Source organism: Cebus imitator, unplaced genomic scaffold (genome assembly GCF_001604975.1).
Source record: "Cebus imitator isolate Cc_AM_T3 unplaced genomic scaffold, Cebus_imitator-1.0 Scaffold658, whole genome shotgun sequence".
NCBI classification, from domain to species: domain Eukaryota; kingdom Metazoa; phylum Chordata; class Mammalia; order Primates; family Cebidae; genus Cebus; species Cebus imitator.
In genome coordinates this window covers 558,669-564,728 of record NW_016107973.1, presented here as the reverse complement: position 1 = coordinate 564,728, position 6,060 = coordinate 558,669, and the positions used below count along the sequence as shown (strand labels likewise).

The 6,060-nt window shown below is 38.5% G+C and overlaps 1 non-coding gene across 1 annotated transcript; it reads right to left on the bottom strand.

Moving 5' to 3' along the window:
* Window positions 1-5,620: 5,620 nt before the first annotated feature.
* Window positions 5,621-5,727, bottom strand: LOC119469454. Its single transcript, XR_005198276.1, has one exon. It is a non-coding gene; the product is annotated as a U6 spliceosomal RNA (small nuclear RNA).
* Between the last annotated feature and the right edge of the window lie 333 nt (window positions 5,728-6,060).

The window sequence follows — 6,060 nt, the reverse complement described above, 5'->3', positions numbered from 1 at the left end:
TTAGCTTTGCAGTGCACGGATCCTGTAAATAGGTATTATATTTTAAAAGACGATACATCATCAGCTTTCATCCTTGCTGCTCTTCATCCTTAGAGTAACTGAGTTTTTTGTTGTATTTAAATTTATCAAACTTAAATTTAAATAGCCATGTGTGGCTAATGACTACTGTATTAGAAAGCTCTACACATGTCTTTGCACCTTGCTTTTTTCAGTTAACAAGATATCCTAGAGATTACTTCATATCATTATAGGGAGTGAAAGTTTATTGCTTTTATAGCTGCATAGTACAGTACTCTCTAATACAGATATACATTAGATTATTCAATCATCCTCCTATTGATGAACATTAGTCTTTCTCCTAGTTTTCTGCTGTTCCAGATTTTCAGCCAGGAATAACCTTGTATTTATGCACCTTTTTATTTTTTATTTGGAATAGATTCCTGGGAAAGAGGGATCTCCTTCCAAGAGTAAATACCTATGCAATTTTACCATGTAGCATCACATCCCCTATATAGGGGTTGTCCTATCAATCCAGTCACTGCATGATAGTGGGTAACATGGTAAGACAAGTGAATTTCATGAGCATAGGCCCATTGTCTCTTCATTTGCTGTGAAACAAGCTCCTTGATCAGAAGCAATGCTGTATGTAATACCATGACAGTGGATAAAGCATTCCGTAAGTCCGTGGATGGTAGTTTTGGCAAAAGCACTGCATGCAGGGAAGGCAAATACATATCCAGAATATTCCAGTAAGAACATACTACAGTAAGAACAAAATGCTGTTCCTTGATGAAGAAAGTGATCCAATGTAATACATCTGCCACCAGGTGGCTGATTGTTCACCTTGGGAAATGGTGTCATACTGGGGACACAGGATTGGTCTCCTTTGCTGGCAGATACTCAGGAGTGGCTGTAGCTAAGTTGACCTTGCTGAATGGAAGTCCATGTTTCTAAGCCAAGCATAAAATCCATTCCTGCCACCATGGACACTTTGTTCATAAGCCTATTGGGTAATGACAGGAGTGGGTAGGCAAAGAGGCTGACTGGCATCCACAGAATGTGTCATGTTATCCACTTGATTATTAAAGTCCTCCTCTGCTGAGGCACCCTTTCATTAACATTCACATTGGACAAAAAAAATTTTCATATTTATCCTGATTTATAGAGATTTATCCACATATCTTTTCTCCAGACTTTCATGTCACCAATTTTCCAATGATTTTCCTTCCAAGCCCTTGACCATCCAGACAAATCATTGTTCACAGTTCATGACTTCCACTCACCGGAGATTGACAGTTCTTTTAGCAGTTAAAAATGCACAACTTTCTTTTGATCTACCTGATTTCTGATGGGAAATTTGCTGTTCTTCCTATTGTTTTTCTCAATGCATTATTTCTTTCTCCCTGCTTTCAAGATTATTTTCTTTTTGTTTTCCTCCTTTCTATCCAAGACAACAATGACACAAAATTAGATAGTCTGTCACAGTCCCCCAGATTGTTGAGACTTTATTCTATTATTTTTTTAGTCTACTTTCTCTCTATTGTTCTGATTGGGTAATTTCTGTTGTCTTATATTCAGGTTCATTATATATTTTTCTTTTATTTCCTTCTGGTGAGTTCATCCATTCGATTTTTATTTCAGTTATTCTATGTTACAGGTGATGGTTAATTTTATGTATCAACTTCACTGGGCCATGATTACCAGATGTTAGGTCAAACGTTATTCTAAAAGTTTCTGCAAAAGTACTTTTTGTTTTGTTTTTGTTTTTGTTTGTTTTTAGATGAAATTAACATTTAAAACACTTGCTTTGAGTGAAAAAGGATTACTTTCCAGAATGTAAGTGGGTCTCATCCAATTAGTCAAAGACCAGAAGAGAACAAAGATTGATCTCCCCTGAGAATTATACCAGCAGACCTCCCACTGACTCAAAACTTCAATCCTCCTTGGGTATTCTGGCCGCTGGCCTACCCTACAAATTTTGGACTTCTCAGACCTCTACAATCTTGTGAGCCAATTTCTTAAAATAAATCTCTCCCTCTCATATTGGTTCTGTTTCTCTGGAGATCCCTGACTAATACGTTTCAGTTCTAAAATTTCTAAGCTGGGTGTGGTGGTATATACCTGTAGTAGTACTCCCAGTTACTTGGAAGGCTGAGACAGGAGGATCCCTTGAGCCCAGGAGTTTGAGCCCAGCCTAGGCAACATAGTGAGATTCTCTGTCTATTAAAAATAAAATAAAAAACTATTAAAAAGATGAAATTTCAATTTGGTTCTTCTTTATGCCTTCGATTCATTTGCTGAGACATTCTGGGTTTTCATTCGTTTTAAAAAGGTTTGTGAAGTAATCCCCCATTATCTATGAGGTAGATGTTCTAAGACCCCCAATGGATGCCCAAAACCACAAATACTACCAAATCTTATATGTATTTTTTTTTCAATCTGATAACCAATACTACTTAGTGACTAATGGGCAGGTAGCATACACAGCACAGATATGCTGAACAAAAGGATGATTCATGTCCTGGGCAGAACTGAGTGGGATGCTGACAGATTCTAATCACACTATTCAGAACAATGCAACATTTAAAATGTGAATTATTTATTTCTGAAATTTTCCACTTGATATTTTTGGACCACAGTTGACCGAGGGTAACTGAAACCATGGGAAGTGAAACCACAAATACGAGAGGACTACCATAATTACTAATTAGAACATTTTTATGGTAACTTATTTAAAATCATTGTCTGATAATTTCAACATCCGTGACACCTTAATGTTATTATCTGTTGATTGTCTTTTCTCTTTCAGGTTCAGATTTTTCTGATACTTAGGTGGAAAAGGGGTTTTTTCATCGTATCTAGAACGTCACTTTTTTTTTCAGGGTTTGTCTGATAATTCTTGCTATTTATACTGCCACATAAAGTTGATAATCAGCTTGTCTAAATTTATTTATTTATTCTTAAATTGAAACAGGGTCTCACTTTGTCACCCGGGCTGAAGTGCAGTGGCATGATCTCGGATCACTCCAGTGTCAACCTCCCAGGCTCAAGTGATTTTCCCGTCTCAGTCCCACAAGTAGCTGGGACTACAGGTATGCAATACCATGTCTGGCTAATTTTTTGTATCTTTTGTAAAGACGAGGTTTTACCATGTTTCCCAGGCTGGTCTTGAACTCCTGGGCTCAAGCAATCTGTCAGTCTCAGCCTCCCAAAGTGTTGGGATTACAGGCCTGAGCCATAGCTCCCAGCCAGCTTGTCTAAATCCATTGTAAAAGTTAATGCTATTAAATTGCATTAAATTAATACATTAACTCAGGGAAATTGGCATCTCAATGATATCCACTTGAAATGAATTAATACATTTCACCCCATAATGTCACTACTTTGACATATTTGAAGATGGCTATTCAGAAGAACTGGAAATACAAAAATAGGTGAAATCTGTCTTTTGTGAAGGAGCCTTGCATTTGTGGAGAAAGTCTGCCTTGATGTAGGTAATCTGTCTTTGGGGAAACTTCCCTTGTAGGGATCTAGGAATGATTAACTGAGAGTTTGACACCTCAGAACTTTGAATGTGCTCCCCTAGCCCTACACAGATACAATGAAAGAAGAAAGAAGCCTCACTCACAGGAGTTGCTTGAGTGCAAATTCTGTCCAATCGTTTATTGGCTTTTATGTTACACGGAACCAAGGGATGTCCCTAATATGACAGCCTTATAAACAGATGCAGGAACAAAACTGAGCAAACACACATACACACACACACACACAACATACTCATGTAGACACATACACACACGAGTATACAAATGAACAAAAACATCTGCTGTGTAGGACAAAAAAAAAAAAACTTCACAGTTTTAGCCCAGGGATATTATAGTACTAAACAAAGAAATGACAAATCCAGCAACAAAGGCAAACTTCATTAGGAGAAGCCAGAAGCCAGAGTAGCAAATACATGTTTTCTATAACATCTAGTTTTCAATAAGCTGTTACAAGACCTACAAAGTAGAAATACTTGACTGTAGCTAGAGCTGCCATAACAAAATGCTATAGACTGTGTGACTTAAACAGCAGACATTTATTTTCTCATGATTCTGGAAGACGAAAGTCCAAAATCAGGGTGCTAGTAAAATCATTTTCTGTGAGAGCTCTTTTTCTGGCTTATAGGTGTCTACAATCTCATGCCATGTGCTCACAATACCTCTTCTTTTTGCAATCACAGAGAGAGCAAGCGAGAGCAAGTTCTCTGATGTATCTTTTTTTTTTTTTGCCCATTTATTTATTTTATTGCATTTTAGGTTTTGGGGTACATGTGAAGAACATGCAAGATTGTTGCATAGGTACACACATGGCAGTGTGATTTGCTGCCTTCCTCCCCATCACCTACATCTGGCATTTCTCCTCCTGCTATCTCTCCCCAGCTCCGCACCCCCCGCCTCCCTCCTCTATTTCCCCCCAACTGACCCCAGTGTGTAGTGCTCCCCTCCCTGTGTCCATGTGTTCTCATTGTTCAACACCCACCTATGGGTGAGAACATGCGGTGTTTGATCTTCTGCTCTTCTGTCAGTTTGCTGAGAATGATGGTTTCCAGGTTCATCCATGTCCCTACAAAGGATACAAACTCATCGTTTTTGATGGCTGCATAATATTCCATGGGTATATGTGCCACATTTTCGCTGTCCAGTCTATCATCGATGGCCATTTGGGTTGGTTCCAGGTCTTTGCTATTGTAAACAGTGCTCCAATGAACATTTGTGTGCACGTGTCCTTATAGTAGAATGATTTATAATCCTTTGGATATATACCCAGTAATGGGATTGCTGGGTCACACTGTCTTCCACAATGGTTGAACTAATTTACACTCCCACCATCAGTGTAAAATTGTTCCTTTTTCTCCACATCCTCTCCAGCATCTGTTGTCTCCAGATTTTTTAATGATCGCCATTCTAACTGGCGTGAGATGGTATCTCAATGTAGTTTTGATTTGCATTTCTCTGATGACCAGTGATGATGAGCATTTTTTCATATGTTTGTTGGCCTCATGTATGTCTTCTTTTGTAAAGTATCTGTTCATATCCTTTGCCCACTTTTGAATGGGCTTGTTAGTTTTTTTCTTGTAAATCTGTTTTAGTTCTTTGTAAATTCTGGATATCAGCCCTTTGTCAGATGGGTAAACAGCAAAATTTTTTCCCATTCTGTTGGTTGCTGATTCACTCTAATGACTGTTTCCTTTGCTGTGCAGAAGGTGTGGAGTTTGATTAGGTCCCATTTGTCTATTTTGGCTTTTGTTGTCAATGCTTTTGGTGTTTTGGTCATGAAGTCCTTGCCGACACCTATGTCCTGAATGGTTTTGCCTAGATTTTCTTCTAGGGTTTTTATGGTGTTAGGTCTTATGTTTAAGTCTTTAATCCATCTGGAGTTAATTTTAGTGTAAGGTGTCAGGAAGGGGTCCAGTTTCTGCTTTCTGCACATGGCTAGCCAGTTTTCCCAACATCATTTATTAAACAGGGAATCCTTTCCCCATTGCTTGTTTCTGTCTGGTTTGTCAAAGATCAGATGGTTGTAGATATGTTGTGTTGCCTCCGAGACCTCTGTTCTGTTCCATTGGTCTATATCTAAAAATATGGAACGCTTCACGAATTTGCGTGTCATCTTTGCACAGGGGCCATGCTCATCTGCTCTGTATCTTTCCAATTTTAGTATATGTGCTGCCGAAGCGAGCGCCTGATGTATCTCTTATAAGGGCACTAATTTCATCATGAAGATCCCCCACCCATTATCTCATCTAACCCTAATTACCTCCCAAGGGCCCTGTCTTCAAATGTCATCACATCAGGGTTTAAAGCTTCAACATGTGAATTTAGAGAAGACATAAACATCCATAAGTCAAGAAAAGTTGTCTTTGCATGTCTTAAATGTTGGACAGAATGTTCTCTACATTCTTGAATGTTTCATAATCTCATAAAAAAATCTCTTCTTTTTTGTTGAACATCATGCCTCTGAGCACACCGAAATCCAGATTCCTGCACTGGGAAGACAACTGTGTCTTTGAACTCA